Raw genomic sequence first — 17,134 nt, forward strand, 5'->3', positions numbered from 1 at the left:
GCAAGAGTGTGCTACACAAGGTGGTGAATGCAGCTCAGAACATCACACAAACGTCCTCCCCCTCCATGGGCTCCATCTACAAGGAAAGGCAGCCAACACCCTGAATGGCCCATCACACCCCAAACACAATCTCTTCTCCCTCCTCCCATCTGAGAGAAGGCTCAAGAGTGTGAAAGTCCTCACCTACAGGGAAGAACATTGAAGGCAGTTTATTCCCTGCAGCCATCAGGCTCCTGAATTAACCCAACAGCAGAGCTCTCATACTTCGTGTAAAGTTGATCTTGTATTTAATTTTAACAGTTCTTTGTAAATTGACCTCTTCAACTTTATATGGCTGTATGTATGTTAGATACATGTGGGAGACCTCTTTCTCTCTTTGTTAGGCATCTACCAATCAACTGCCTTTACCTTCATTCGTCTGTCATTCTTCTTCTTTCCCTGACTAACTTATCTTCTGCTGACCTCTGTTCAACGCCTTTCTCCCTGTCTTTATTCTTCTGGCTATCTCCCTTCTGCTCTCTGTCTTGATGGAGGGTTCTGACCCAAAACTTTGACAACATTCTCCCACAGAAGCTGCTGAGCTCCTCCAGCAGATTGGATTTTGTTTGTGTGTTCGAACTAAGCACACTACCAGTGGGCAGATCCCTGCTTCTTATTTAACGCAGTGGTTCTCGCATCCCACTTTAAGTAATCCCTCTGCCATCGGTGATTAGTAAGAGATTACTGAAGATGGTCTGTGGGTGGGAAGGTTGGCTCTAGACCCAATTGTTACTAAAATATTTTGCTTGAAAAAATGGTCATTGGCCCATTTCCTTTGGAGTTATAAAACGGTGCACATAACAAGTCAATAAGGGACGATTAAAACAGTGGTTTTCAAACTTTTTTATTTCCATCCACATCCCTCCTTAACTAATCCCTTACTAATCACAGAGCACCGATGGCAGAGGGATTACTTAAAGTGGGATGTGAGTGGAAAGAAAAAGGTTGAGAACCATTGGTTTAATGGCTCCGTAATGTGGTTAGTCTCAGTTCCTCTGCAGTTGGCAGGAGATCCAGAAGCTAAAAGAGAATAGAGATTCAGGGAATTCTGTCCACTTATTATTTGGGGAAGGATAAAGTCTGAGAGGAATGATTCTTTTTATGAAATTATCAAATTTTTCTGATTTATTGTCAGAGTACATTTATGACATCACATACAACCCTGAGACTCCTTTTTCCTGTGGGCCAGGAAGAATTACCATGAACTGGTTATGCAAAAAAACAGTACAGAGCGTAAACATGTAAACAAGTAAAGAAACATAAACAGATAATGAATGTAAACAAGCTGACTGTGCAATGCAGAGAGAATTTAAAAAATCAATGAAGTGCACAAGTCAGAGCCCTTAAATGAGCCCCTGATTGAGTTTGTGGTTGAGGAGTCTGATGGTGGAGGGGGAGCAGCTGTTCCTGAACCTGGTGGGGTGAGTCTGGTGGCACCGAGACCTCCTTCCTGATGGCAGCAGCGAGAACAGAGCGTGAGCTGGGTGGTGTGGATCCTGGATGATTGTTGCTGCTCTCCGACGGCAATGTTCCTTGTAGATGTTCGAGGTGGTGGGGAGGGTTTTGCCCTGGGCCGTGTCCACTAACATTTGGAGGGCTTTACACTCAGGGGTATTGGTATCCCCATACCAGACTGTAATGCACTCTGTCAGCATACTTTCCACCGCACCTCTGTAGAAATTTGCCAGGGATTCTGGTGTTGTACAAAACCTCCACAAACTCCTGAGGAAGTAGAGGCGCTGACGTTCTTTTTTCACGATGCCATTGGTGTGTTGGGTCCAGAAAAGATCCTCCAAGATAGTGACTCCCAAGAACTTAAATGTGCTCATCCTCTCCACCTCTGATCCCCCCAATGATCACTGGATCACTGGAGTGTACACCTCTGGCTTTCCCTTCTTGAAGTCAACAATCAGCTCCTTAGTTTTGGTGACATTGAGTGCAAGGTTGTTATTGGCCAAGTTTTCAATCTCTCTCTCCTTACTGCTGATTCGTCGCCTTCCTTTATACAATCCACCACCGTGGTATCATCGGCAAATTTGTTGATGGTGTTATTGTCGTACCAAGCGATACAGTTCTAGGTGTATAGTGAGTAGAGCAGGGGGAGCTAAGAACACAGCCCTGTGGTGCTCCAGTACTGATGGAGATTGTGGAGGAGATGTTCTTACCTTTCCTCACTGATTGTTATCTGGAGGAGAGGCCTTCATTTCAGCTCCACTTCCATCTTACTGACCTTAAAACCCAGTACAGATTAGAATTGATTTTTTACTTAAAAGTGCTAAATGTGCTTCAGAAAGCACATTTGTGGAGGGCCCTGCAAACGGTAGTGGACACAGGCCAGGACATCACAGGCAAAACTTTCTCCACGATCGAGAACGTTTACAGGGAAAGCTGCTGTCACAGAGCAGTAGCGATCATCAAGGATCCACATCACCCAGCACATGCTCCGTTCTCGATGCTGCCATCAGGAAAGAGGTATCGGTGCCACAAGGCTCACACCACCAGGTTCAGGAAAAGCTGCTCCCCCTCCACCATCAGACTCCTCAACAACAAACTCAATCAGGGACTCATTTAAGGGCTCTTACTTTTGCATTTTATTGATTATTTTTCTCTCAGTACTGCAGTCAGTTTGTTTACATTTCATTATTTGTTTACATGTGAACATAAGAAATAGGAGCTGGAGTCGGCCATCCGGCCCGTCGACCCTGCTCCATCGTTCAGTAAGATCATGGCTGACCTGATCATTGCCTCAACTCCACCCACCTGCCTTTTCCCCATATCCCTCTATTTTTTTTTAATGTAAAAATCTATCTAACTGAACTTAACTATGTTTAATGAACCACTTCCCTGGGCAAAGAATCCCACCGATTCATGACTCTCTGGGAAAAACAGTTTTTCCTCATCTCCGTCTTAAATCTACTCCCCTGAAACTTGAGGCTGTTTCCCCTAGTTCTGGTCTTACCTACCAGTGAAAACAATTTTCCTACCTCTGTCTTATCTATCCCTTTCAGAATTTTCTCTAAGATCTCATTCTTCTGAATTCGACTGAGTTTAATCCCAGGCGATTTAGTCTCTTCTAGTTGGCCTCATCTCCAGGGTCAACCTGGTGAACCTCCTCTGGACCATCTCCAAGGCCAGTATATCCTTCCTCAAATATGGAGACCAGAACTACTCCAGGTGCGGCCTCACCAGTGCCTTGTACAGTTGCAGCATGACCTCCCTGCTCTTGAACTCAATTCCTCTAGCGATGAAGGCCAACATTCTATTTGCCTTCTTAATAACCTGTTGTACCTGCAACCTAACTTTTTGCGATTCATGCACAAGCACTCCCAACTCCTTCTACACCTCAGCATGCTGCAATCTTTCACCATTTAAATAATAATCTGCTCTTCTATTTTTTTTCTACCAAAGTGGATGACCTTGCCTTTACTAACATTGCCAGACCTTTGCCCATTCACCTAACGTAATGATATCCTTCTGCAGCCTTTCCACAACCTCTGTACAATTTGCTTTTCCACTCAGTTATTTTTGCACTAACAATAAATGGTAATTCTGCCTCACCCGTAGGAAAAAGAAAAGGATCTCAGGGTTGTATGTGGTGTCATGTATGCACTCTGACTATAAATCTCAAATCTGCTTTTCTTTTACAGACCTCTCTCTTCTATTTCTTTACCTGCTTTTATTGCCTCTGTTCCCAAAAAAAAATGACTGGTGCTTGAGGACAGTTCTACAACCGACCGCCTTCAGTTCTTTTTCAAAAAGCCTTTTTAATTCTTGGGCCCCAGATGGAGCCGAGCAGTGCAGAAAAGGTATTGTAATCCGTGGGGAGAGATGCACACAAGGCTGCCAACACTGGAACCTGGAGCCACAACCAACCTGCTCGAGGGACATAGAACATAAAACATCGAACATGGGCCTGTTCTCCTTCCCCTGCTCCCATCCACCATTTTATTCAGGCCTGAAACGTCGTTAATATATCCTTACCTCCTATGGACACTGCAAAAACAGTTGAGTTCCTCCAGCATCAACTCAGCCCTCAACTGTATCTCCTCCATTTCCCGCTTATATGCCCTGGCCCCCTCTGCTTCCATATGCAACAAACATAGAATCCCCTACACATCCATCCTCACCTTCCACCCAACCAACCTCCGCATCCAACACATTTCCAGCACTCACTACGGATCCCACCACCAAACACATCTTTCCTTCTCCTCCCCTCTCGGCCTTCTGCAGGGACCACTCCCTCCATGATTCCTCGTGCACTCCACCCTTCTCACTCCTGGCACCTTCCCCTGCGGCCGCAGTCGCCCACTCCTCCACATCATGGCCTGGGGCCCCAAACAGGCCTTTCGTGTGAAGCAACACTTCACTTGTATATCCACAGGTCTGGTTTACTGCATCCAGTGCTCCAGTTGTGGCCTTCTCTACATCGGAGAGACTAGTTGCCGACTGGGAGATTGCTTCGTTCAGTACCTCCATTCTGTTTGAACTCACAGTGTCCAACCTTTTCAATTCTGAGTCACACTCCTGCGCTCACATCTCTGTCCATGGCCTTGTGCACTATCCCACCCTGACCACCCGCAGGTTGGAGGAACAAAACCTAATTTTCCGTCTGGACCCCCTTCAGCCAGATGGCATCAACATCGACTTTACAGCTTTACATTAAACCTGCACATCTTTTTTTCCCCTCCTCCTTTCCTGTCTTTCCAGTTCCTCCACCCACTCACCCAGCCATCCTTCCTCCCCTCAATGCTGCTGTCCCCTCCCTCCTTTCTCCACCTATCATCTCCTGCCTTTGCCACTCCCCCCCCTTCGCCCCGCCTACTCTTTTGTTCGGACGCCTGCCAGACTTTTCTCATACCTTGATGAAGGGCTCAAGCCCGAAACATCGGTTCTGTATCTTCACCTTTGCTACATAAAGGACCCTGTTTGACCAGCTGAGCTCCTCCAGCGTTTGCGCGTTCTTACTTCAACCCGACGAAACAGCGATTCTTCGGACCACAGTGCACACACAATACACAGCACATAATAATCACATGTATTCATGCTGACATAATTTAAAATAAATATATATAAATATTTTGGAATAATGTGCTCAGTTACAGGACTGACATATAACTTATATAATAATTTACTCAGTTAAGCATCGGTTACTGTTCATCAATCTCACAGCTTGAGGGGAGAAGTTGTTTCCCAGCCTGGCAGTCCTGATTTTGATGTTCCTATACCTCCTTCCAGATGGTAGTGGGTCAAAGGTACTGAGTGCTGGATGGAAAGGGTCCTCTATAATTTTTTGAGCCCTAGTTAAGCTCCTGGCAAATGTCATCAATAGAGGAAAGGGAGGCCCCAGTGATCTTCTCAGCCATTTGATGATCTTCTGTACTGACGTCCGGTCCGGTGGTTTGAAGCTACCATCCCACATAATGATACAGCCGGACAAGACCCTCTCATCTCTTTTCCTGGCTTGACATATTATGGTAATTTAAATCCATTTAGCATAAGTTGCATCCCTGCGTGACTGAGGCAAGTAAGAATTTCGGTGCATGTGTGCATAGTATTCAGGTCTGTTGTAAGGAGCTGAAATGTGATCTCTCTCTGGCGCTGCTGTCTAAATTTGCTCAATTTTCTGATTTATTCTTGAGAATGGTGCTTTTAAAATTTCAGATTATTTAACGATTTGAATTTAATTTCCCCAGCCAAAAAAAAACAAGATGCTGGAGGAACTCAGCGGGGCAGGGAGCCTCTGTGGAGGCAAAGATGTTCCGGCTTGAGAGCCTGCATCAGGATGATGTAGTGGGATTCCGGAGGGTCATGTGACCCCTCCATCTGAAACCTGGTCGGAATGCGGATTCCGGACGGTCATGTAACCTCCCTCCCTGGAAACTAGGCCGAAGTCACTTCACCTGCCAGTCAAGGTCAAGCCCCTGCCACAGGTCAGTACACACCTAGTCATTGGCTTCTTTAATTGCCTCATCAATACCTGGACCGAACTCTCTAGCTGATGGTACTGTGAGCCAACTGCCTCTTTCCTTCTGGGATGAACCCTAGCTCCACTCTAGGTTCGGAGACGTGGACAACGCTGGAGAGTTGTTGGTAAGGTGTTTGCAGACAAAGGGTGAGGAGCTGTCGTATTGTGTGTCTAGAAATTACTGACCCTCATGTAGTTTAGTTAAGAGATATCAAGGGGTGGCAGGTATCATATGTTGCAGCTAGATTGAATAGGTTTCTGTCCGCGAATGGTTGTGAGTGTGTCGTTTAATCCGGTGAGTGTGTATATGTGTGTCTCTTTTACCCTCATTGCGACTCCCCTATGCGTGTAAATAAAAACTACTGTTCAACCAGCCCGTGTTCAGATTCATTACCCTTGGCACCCTTCGAACCAGTTTCACATGCACAACAGGGAGTGTAGATGTTTGCCTCCACGGATGCTGTCCAATGGGAGGCTTTTTTCACTCCAGATTCCAATGTCCACAATCTCTGTGTCTTCAAAGTAGCTCATGGAATTGAACCTAAGGCCTCCTGTTAAATTTAAATTTAGACATACAGCATGGTAACAGGCCCTTTAGGCCCATGAGCCTATACCGCCCTTTTTACACCCAATTGACCTACAACCCCTGGTACATTTTGAAGGGTGGGAGGAAACCAGAGCCCCTGTGGAAAACCTATGCAGATACCTTACAGACTGTGCTGGATTCGAACCCCGATCATTGGGGCTGTAACAGTGTTGCACTAACCACCACACTAATTATCCTCCCCAGTACACGAACTACACTAGATTTACACAAGTTTCAGCATTGGGTGAGATCCACCTCGACAAGGCTGCCTCATTTGATGGCTTAATAAGTAGTATATGGATTATTACAGAGGATAATATGTTGGATGTGGAGGCTGGTAGGGTGGTAAGCGATGACAAGGGGAATCCTGCCATTGTTGCATCAAGGGGCAGAGGGGGTATTAGAGTAGATGCAGGTAAGGGCTGAGCTGATTGCAGTAGAGGTCAAGCCATGTTTTTGAAGAGGGGCATCTCGGATGTTCTGGAATGGAAGACCCTCATCCTGAGAGCAGATGAGACAGAGACAGAGGAAATGTGGGATTTGATGTATTTGTAGAAAATGTCTTTAGATCCTACCACCCTGTTAGAATCCGCCTCCAACATATTATCCTCCGGAATTTCCACCATCTACAGCATGATCCCACCACCAGATGCACCTTCCCCTCTCCTCCCCTCTCTGCCTTCTGCAGGGCCGGCTCCCGCTGTGACTCCCTCATCTACTCATCGCCCGCTAATGGAGGAGGTGGCCATGCCTCCAGCTAGACCTTGCTGAGATCTGTTGGTGCTGATCGAATTATTGGAGTCACGCAGTCACAGAGCTTTACAGCTTGCAGACTGGCCCTTCAGCTGACCAAATTGGCTGACCTGAGCTAGTCCCATTTGCCTGCGATTGTCCCATATCACTTTAATCCTTTGCATCCGTGTCCCTGTCTAAATGGTTCAAATGCTTTACCTGCCTCCCTCTCTATGAAAAAGATGCCCCTCAGGTCCTTTTTAAACCTTTCTCCTCCGGTTTTTGAATCCCCTATCCTTTCGAGGCCCCTCACGAGTTTATCAACCTTGATAATGTACCCCCTCAGTCTCCTATGCTCCAGTCAGAGCAGCCCCATTGGTCCATTCCAGTGAACACTCTGACTAGTTAATATCACAGGGGAAGGTTAATGTGTTGCCCCTGAGTGAGAAAGGCACAGCTGCAGAAATCTTGGATAAAGGTCTCTGCTTATTCCTCCATGCAGTGCAGAGGGAGACCTGTACATTCCGCCTTTCAGATAAAGTAATTCAACAGATACCATCTAATCCCTCAAATCTGAGTTTCCATGACACTGCTTCCGAACCCTGGTGGTCCAGGTCACGAAATTACTGGTGAGATTGTGTGATCCTTGCCGCAGTGCTGTCATGGAAACTTGCAGCTTTGAATGCTGACGTTAAAATATCCACAGGCATTGAACAGTTCGGGATTTTGTGATGTAAATGACAATGAGTTCATTGCCATGCGCATTGTACAATGTACAGATGCACCAAAATTTCTATTTGCTTCAGCCTTGTGAAAAAAGGCACGTTGTCACCTGAGTCTCAACGTGGTCAAGACGAAGGAGATGATCGTGAACTTCAGGAGGATCAGGACCGACCACCCTCTGCTACACATCAACAACTCTGTGTTGGAGAGAGTGGAGAACAGCAGGTTCCTTGGAGTTCACTCAACTAGTGACCTATCATGGACATTCAACACCCCCTCACTTATCAGGAAGGCGCAACAGCGACCGCACTTCCTGAAAAGACTGAAGTGGTCACCACTATATCAACTCCATTGAGAGAGTACTTGCCGGCTGCATCACAATGTGGTGCAGTTGTGCAGAGTTCAATCCACGGGACTGTAAGAGTGGCAGAGAAGATCACTGGAGTCTCCCCCACCCCCTCCCCCCCACCCACCCCATCAGTGTGATTGTTGTCTGAAGAGGGTGTGCAAAATCATCGAGGACCCTTCCACCCTGCACACAGCACCTTTCAGTTGCTCCCGTCAGGGAAGAGGTGCAGGAGGATCAGAGTCAGGCTGAGGGACAGCTTCTTCCCACGGGCAGTGAGGATGCTGAACGACCAAAGGAGCGGCTCACGCTGACCCTCATGAAACAACATTTATTTATTTGTGTAGATAAAATACTTGTCCTGCATATGTATTGTTTGTCTGTGTGTGTGTTATATCTGGTTGTGTTTTGCACTGAGGACTGGAGAACACTATTTCGTTGGGTTGTACTTCTACAATCAGATGATAACTAAACTTGACTTGCAAAAACAACTAGAAACCAATTACAATAGTATAGTTAATTGAATTAAAATGAGTCAACAGATACAAATCATGAATAATAAATATTCACAGTTTTACTAGTGCAAAAGAGTGACTTTGAAATAGTTCAGACAGTCCTTTTGTGGTGTCGGAGCAGACCCTGATTACTGTAACAAAGGGATGTTCAAGAGCCTGATAGCTGTTGGAAATACATTATTTTTGAACCTAGGTGCTGGTCTTCAGGCCTTCTGCCCGAGGAGAGGAGTAAGAAGAGGTTGTGACCAGGGTGATGGGGGTCCTCTCTGATATTGGCTGCCTTCTGGAGGCAATGCCTCACATCAATGTCTGCAGTGGATGGAAGGTCGGAACTTGTTGGAGACCTGGTGATGTATGACAGGACTCTGAAGGCTTCTACATTTCCAGGCAATTTAGTTTCCAAACCAAGCTGTGTGAATGGATAAGAACATGGCCCACCAAGTCAGTTCTGCCATTCGAATCACGGCTGATCTATCCCATTTTTTTGCCTACTCCCCGTAACCTCTGACACCCTGCCTAATCAAAAACCAATCCACATCTGCTTTAAATCTACCCAATGACGGCCTCCACAGCCATCTGCGGTAACAAATTCCACAGATTCTTCTCCGTCCAGCTGAAGACACTTCATTCTGAGGCTATGCCCACTGGTCCTCGACTCTCGCACCGCTGGAAACATCACACCCACTTTTAGTATTTGAAATGTTTCAGTGTGATCACCCCTCATCCTTCTAAGCTCCAGTGAGTACCTGCCCAGAGCTGTCAAGTACTCCTTGTACTTTAACCCGCGCATCCCCAGGATCCTCCTCGGAAACCTCCTCTGGACCCTCTCCAGCACCAGCATATCCTTCCTGAAATACCGGAGCCCAAAACTGCTCACAATACGTTAATAATATTTTTATTCCCTCAGCATTTTGCTGAAAATAAGGATTAAAATTTTTAGGAGAAATGCCTCCCTCTTGTGCAAAAAATAAATATGGTACTCTCAACTTTTATAGATGTCCAAATATTTATGAGGATTGAAATGCACAGATTCAACATCAGATTGAAAGGATGTCAGTAAGGCTGCAAGTCTGAAAACCACATTAGGGAGCAGGAATCCTACAGATTGCCTTCTCCTTGCCTTTCCCGGAATGACTTTACAAGACTTCTGCAGCAAAACCATAGCAGAACCGTGGGAGATGACACACCACAGGTGAAGCTACATCCTCCCCTTGGGCAGATAGTAAATTAGCTCGACAGTAAATAGAACATAGACCTCGAGCTTTCCAGCACTGTACAGGCTCTTCAGCCCACTATGCTGTGTTAACCTCATAATAGCAAAAAAAAACCCTCCTCCAAATAAATAAAAACTACCTACCCCCCTCAATTACGACCAACGCCACAACTGGTCGACGACTTTGGAAGAGTTGGCAGTTGAACCACTCCCCACCCCAAGCAGAACAAATAGTAAGAAATAGATTCAGATCAAGGACAGTAAGCTGCTTCTAATTGTTGTGTGTCCATCCCTCTTTTCTCGATTTTCCCCCCCACCCCCCTTCCAGGAACCACCACAGGTTGTTGAAAAGACTGATCTTTTTTTAAAAAAAAAAATTATTTTTCACACTATGAACCATACTGACCAAAATACACACAAACATTTCCCTCTTGAATATACACAGTGTCATTTTCTCCCCTTCCCCCCCTCCCTTCCCTCCCTCCTTCACCCCCCCTCCCCACCCACTCAACGTTCAACTTATATGATACATTAAACCCATTAAACAATGTCATCACACAATGAAAATAAACAAGAAATTTGTATCATCTACTTTTACACACTGGTCAGTTCATTTCGTCATCTTCTCATTCTATTTTAGGGGGTGGAGGTCTGCTGTAGGACTTCTCTGTTGTGTTCCATGTACAGTTCCCAAATTTGTTCGAATACTGTGATGTTATTTTTTAAATTACATGTTATTTTTTCCAATGGAATACGTTTATTCATTTCCATGTACCATTGCTGTACTCTCAGGCTCTCTTCCGATTTCCAAGTTGACATTATACATTTTTTTGCAACAGCTAAGGCTATCATAATAAATCTTTTTTGTGCTTCATCCAGTTTGAGGCCTAATTCTTTACTTCTTATATTACTTAGAAGAAAGATCTCTGGATTTTTTGGTTTGTTGCTTTTTGTGATTTTATTTAATACCTGATTTAGATCTTCCCAAAACTTTTCCACTTTCTCACATGCCCAAATTGCATGAACTGTTGTTCCCGTTTCCTCCTTACAGCAAAAACATCTATCTGATACTGTTGGTTCCCATTTATTTAACTTTTGGGGCATGGTGTATAGCCTGTGTAACCAGTTATACTGTATCATGTGTAACCTCGTGTTTATTATATTTCTCATAGTTCCGGAGCATAGCTTTTCCCATGTTTCATTCTTTATCTTTATGTTTAGATCGTGTTCCCATTTTTGTTTGGGTTTACAGCTTGTTTCCTCGTACTCTTTCTCTTGCAGCTTGATGTACATGTTTGTTATAAATCTTTTAATTATCATTGTGTCTGTAATCACATATTCAAAATTGCTTCCTTCTGGTAACCTCAGCCTGCTTCCCAATTTGTCCTTCAAGTAGGTTTTCAGTTGGTGGTATGCAAACATTGTACCGTGAGTTATTCCATATTTGCACTTCATTTGTTCAAAAGATAATAATTTATTTCCCGAAAAACAATTTTCTATTCTTTTGATCCCTTTTCTCTCCCATTCTCTAAAGGAAAGGTTATCTATTGTGAAAGGGATTAGTTGATTTTGCGTCACTATTAATTTTGGTAGTTGGTAATTTATTTTATTCCTTTCTACGTGAATCTTCTTCCAAATGTTGAGCAGATGGTGTAATACTGGTGAATTCCTACATTGCACCAATTTTTCATCCCACTTATAGAGTATATGCTCAGGTATCTTCTCCCCTTTTTTATCTAGCTCTAATCTGGTCCAATCTGGTTTTTCCCTTGTTTGATAAAAATCTGATAGGTATCTTAATTGTGCTGCTCTATAATAATTCTTAAAGTTTGGTAGCTGTAAGCCCCCTTGTTTGTACCATTCTGTTAATTTATCTAAAAGACTGATCTTGACCCTGCTTACTAACAGGTAGAGAATTAGCTAAGTCGAGGGCCTCATGGTCATTATCAAAAAATTGAGACTGATAATTACCTTCAACATGGCAGGATAACGAAACGCCAACTTATACCCTTTTCTGCCACAAAATAGCTTTAGCTGAATTAAGTTCTTTATGACGTTTAATAATATCCTGATTAAGATCAGCATTTAAAAAATACTCTATTATTCTGAACAATCAAAGGGCTCTGATTGCGCCTGGCATTCTGCACCGCAAGTCTTAAAGTCGTCTCTCGATCTTGGTAGTGTAGACACCGAATCAAAACAGACCGTGGAGCTTAGCCCAGGTATGGTTTTCTTCTAATCACCCGGTGCATTCTGTCCAGTTCCAACCCATCTGGAAATGAAGTTCCTCCTAAGACCTCAGGGATCCATTTTTGGAAACACTGAAGTGGATTTGAACACTCAATATCTTCCGGTCGTCCCACAATTTTAACATTATTCCTCTGACTTTCATTCTTTAAAACATCAATCTTCTTCTGAACAAATGTGTCTTCTGAACCTCCCAGCCACTAAATGAATCTGGTCTACTCTTTCTTTATATCCTTACAGTCAAAAAAAGACTTCAATTTTTTTGAAATTGTCTTGAACCTTATCCACAGCTCACAAACATTTATTCACATCCATTTTGATAGTAAAAATTTCTCCCCTTATTTCAGACATTGCACTCCTCATTTCTGTAAATCCCTGATTCATTTGCATTGCTAAATTCCCTATCTGTTTAACTATATAATTTAAAACAGGATTAAATGATGTCGATTCTGATTTAAACATAGCAGTCTTTTTGACTTCAGGCCTACCCTCAGTCAGGCTTGCAGCTTCCTCCAATAATTCTTCTTCTGCTAATGCATCAACGTCTTTCTCTTCTTCCTCCTCTGTTAGTAGAAAAGTCAGGGCCATCCGACTGCATGTGCAGACCACCACCCCCCCGCCCCCGAGCCCAGGATCGCTTGGCTGGTGGAGGTCGGGTCCCCTGCAGCCTGGGCCCGCTCAAGCGATGTGCGCATGTGCGGTGTAGAATAGGGCTTACCCACTGACGTTCGCTGAGGCCGGGGTGGAGCTAAACTCGAGGCTGGAGGCTCATTCTGTAAGGTAGGCCAAGTTTCTTCTATACTTCCCGACTGTTTGACTGTCGTTTTCTCCCCCATCTGTGGTTTAATCTTCCTCATGACTGTAGGGTGGGGATCTTCACCAGTACTTTAAGTATTTTTAGAAGTTTTCCAAAAAGTTGTAAATCTGGTTTTAATTAGTTCTGCCAGGGGAGATGTTTTTCCACATCTTCTTCCTATGCACCCCCCCCCCACCCCATGTTGTGCCAACCTATGTAAACCTACTCCACAACAATCTAATCCTTCCCTATCTCACACCCTCTATTTTTTTCATCCATGTGTCTGTCTCAAGAGTCTTTTGAATGTTCCTATTGTACCAGCTTCCGCCACCATCCTTGGCAATGCATTCCAGGCAGCCTCCACTCTGTATAAGAAAAAATATACTCCATCATCTCCCCTGAACTATCTCCCCCTCACCTGGTATCCTCTGGTATTGTTTAGTCTCGTTCTGGGATAAAGGTGCTGGGTGTCCACCCTATCTATGCCTCTTGTAGACCTCTATGAAGTCCCCTCTCATCCTTCTTCAATGCAAAGTGGAAAGTCCTAGCTCTGTTAACCTTGCCTCATACGATACGTTCTCCATTCCAGGTAACATCCTGGCAACTCTCCACCTCGTCCTCTCCATAGCTTCCACATCCATCCTGCAATGAGGTGATCAGAACTGAATACAATATTCCAAGTCAAGTTTATTGTCATCTGATTGTACAAGAACAACCCAACGAAACAGTCAATGAGTGCTTGAGGAATATAAGGAGGGGAAAAAATCCTGTGTTATGAGCCCAGAGGACCCCAAAACCCAGCAGCAATAGATATTCACCACGACAAATGGTTATTTACACAAAAGTTGTTTTTAATTCTCTTTAAACATGAAAACAGAATCAAACTTCAACTTATCACTATTAGCTTAACTAACCCAAATTAGCCCCCTTCTAGTTCTAAGTGCACATGTATGTAATGTGTGTGTAAGTTCAGAAAAGTTATTTGATTCACAGTTCAATCTCACTTCTCATTCCTCCAAGTTCACTGGTTGCAGGCAATTCTTATACTGTGCACAGAATTTAACATGTATAAAGTTCACCAGGCTTTGGTGCTTGAAAGGTGAATGTTTACCGCCCAGCAAGTTTCTTGTAGGTTTGCAGAGAGAGATTGTTGTTCTAGGTTTTCCACAACTGAGGTACCACCATTAGTCGCCTCAACGTCTTACTGATGAAACTTGCCCCATCAGGGTTCTCCAGATGATAACCTCATTCTTTCAAGCTACCACAGAATTTGTTTCTGTTCCACTTATTCCAAGAGAAACATCAGACTGATAGCACTTCCAGCCATCCGCCTCTCTGGTGCTTCTGTTTCAGTTCCAACAAGCTTCTCCTGGCTTGCTACAGCTGTGACTGTCCAGTCTCTCTCTCTTCATCTTCCAACTGCTAGAAAGCCCATGTGACTTTCTCACCTTCTCCAGCAAACAATAGGAGTTAGTCTTTTACTCCCATCTGTTGTCTTAGGTAAACAAAACTTCTCATTGACCTTTGAATGAGTACCTTGCAGAAAGGTCAGAAGCCTTGTAAAAATGTTCAACACAGACGATCTGTCTCCAGTCAATTCATTTGATGACATCATTTCAATTAGCACCTACTTGTGAAATGTGCATAGCATTCTCCATAGTTTCTGTAAAGTCATTAAATATGAATTCTTCAGTATTTCAATAAGATCTTTTTTAAAAGATGTGTGTGTATGTAACCTACTCTAATTTTACCAATTTTTCTCCCAAATATATATAGATTACATAAGAAAGAAGTTAGAGAGGCTAAAAGGAGATATGAGGCTGCTTTGGCGGGCAAGGTCAAAATAAATCCAAAGGGTTTCTACAGGTACATTAAAAGAATAGTGAGGGATAAAATTGGGCTCCTTGAGGATCACAGGGGTTGGACATGTGAGGTCAGAAGAGATGGGGGGAAATTTAAATGATTTTTTTTCTTCAGTATTCACTAAGGAGAGGAATATTGAGCCAGGTGAAGTAAGGAAATCTGGTAGTGAGGTCATGGATCATATACAGATTAATGAGGAGGTAGAAGTGGCTATTAAAGAGAATCAAGGTGGATAAATCGCCAGGTCCTGACAAGATATTCCCCAGGACCCAGAGGGAGGTTAGCGTACAAAAAGTGGGGGCTCTGACAGAAATATTTAAAATGTCACTGGCCACGGGGGAGGTGCTGGAGGATTGGAGGGTAGCTCATGTTGTTCCTCTGTTTAAAAAAAGCTCCAAAAGTAAACCTGGTAATTATAGGCCTGTGAGTCTGACGTCACTGGTGGGTAAATTAATGAAGAGTGTTCATAGAGATGGTATATATAATTATTTGGAAAGACTGGGATTGATTAGGAGTAGTCAACACAGTTTAACATATCTTAGAATTTTTCAAGGAAGTTTCTAAGCAGGTTAAAGAGGGGAAGGCTGTGGATGTTGTCTATATGGACTTTAGTAAGGCCTTTGACAAGGTTCCACATAAGAAGTTAGTTAGAAAGGTTCAAGCATTAATATTAAATGTTGAAGTAGTGAAATGGATTCAACAATGGTTGGATGGGAGATGCCAGAGAGTAGCGGTGGAAAATTGTTTGTCAAATTGGAGTCCCGTAGCTAGTGGAGTGCCTCAGGGATTGGCACTGATCCATTGTTGTTTGTCATATATATTAATGATCTGGATGATAGGGTGGTAAATTGGATTAGTAAGTATGCAGATGATACGAAGATTGGTGGTATGAACAGCGAAGAAAGTTATCAAAGCTTGCAGTGGGATATAGGACAGTTAGAAGAGTGGGCTGCAAGATGGCAGATGGAGTTTAATACTGATAAATGTGAGGTGCTATATAATTCCCTAAAGGTTGAGTCACATATAGATAGGGTGGTGAAGAAAGCTTTTGGCATGTTGTCCTTCATAAATCAGAGTATTGAATATGGGATGTCATGTTGAAGTTGCATAAGGCATTGGTGAGGCCAAATTTGGAATATTATGTGCAGTTTTGGTCACCAAATTATAAGAAGGATATAAACAGAATAGTGAGAGGGCAGAGGAGATTTACAAGAATGTTGCCGGGGTTTCAGGGTTTGAGTTACAGGGAAAGGTTGAGCAGGCTGGGACTTTATTCCCTGGAGTGTAGAAGATTGAGGGGGGATTAGATAGAGGTATTTAAAATTCTGAGGGGAACAGGCTTTTTCCACTAAGTGTGGGAGACATTCAAACAGAGGACATGGATTGAGATTGAAGGGGGAAAAGTTTGGGGGAAACGAGGGGGAATTTCTTCATTCAGAGGGTGGTGGAATGTGGAATGAGCTTCTGGCCAAAGTGGTAGATGCAGGTTCAATTTTAATATTTAAGGAAAAGTTGGATAGGTAAATGGATGAGAGAGGTGTGGAGAGTTATGGGCTGGGTGTGGATCAATGGGACTAGGTGGGAGTAAGTTTTCGGCATGGACTAAAAGGGCCGAACTAGCCTGTTTCTGTGCTGTAATTGTTAGATGGTTATATGAATCTGACGACAGCAGGGAAGAATGCGATCTTGTGCCGCTGAGTGCTCATCTTCAGGCTCCTGTATGATTTTCCCAATGGTAGCAGAGTGAAGAGGGCGAGGCCAGGGTGGTGGGGGATTTTGAGGATAGAAGCTTCTTTTTGAAGACATGGCCTCGTGTAGATGTCCATGATGGAGTGAAGTCTGGTGCCTGAGATGTCGTAGGCTGAGTTAACAACCCCCCTAGAGTTTATTCTTGTCTTGAGAGTAGGCGCTTCCATACCAGGCAGTGATGCAACCAGCCAGAATGCTCTCCACGGTGCACCTGTAGATGTTTATGAGAGCCTTCCGTGACATACCGAATCTCCTCAGACATGGCGTGTTCTCCGACTTTCTCCTGAAGCACAGGTTCCTGGAACTGGTAACCAAGAGCAGTCATGGGAGCAGATACAATATTAAATTTAAGAGGCTTTA

This window comes from Narcine bancroftii, chromosome 1, assembly GCF_036971445.1.
Source record: "Narcine bancroftii isolate sNarBan1 chromosome 1, sNarBan1.hap1, whole genome shotgun sequence".
In the NCBI taxonomy this organism is placed as follows: Eukaryota; Metazoa; Chordata; class Chondrichthyes; order Torpediniformes; family Narcinidae; genus Narcine; species Narcine bancroftii.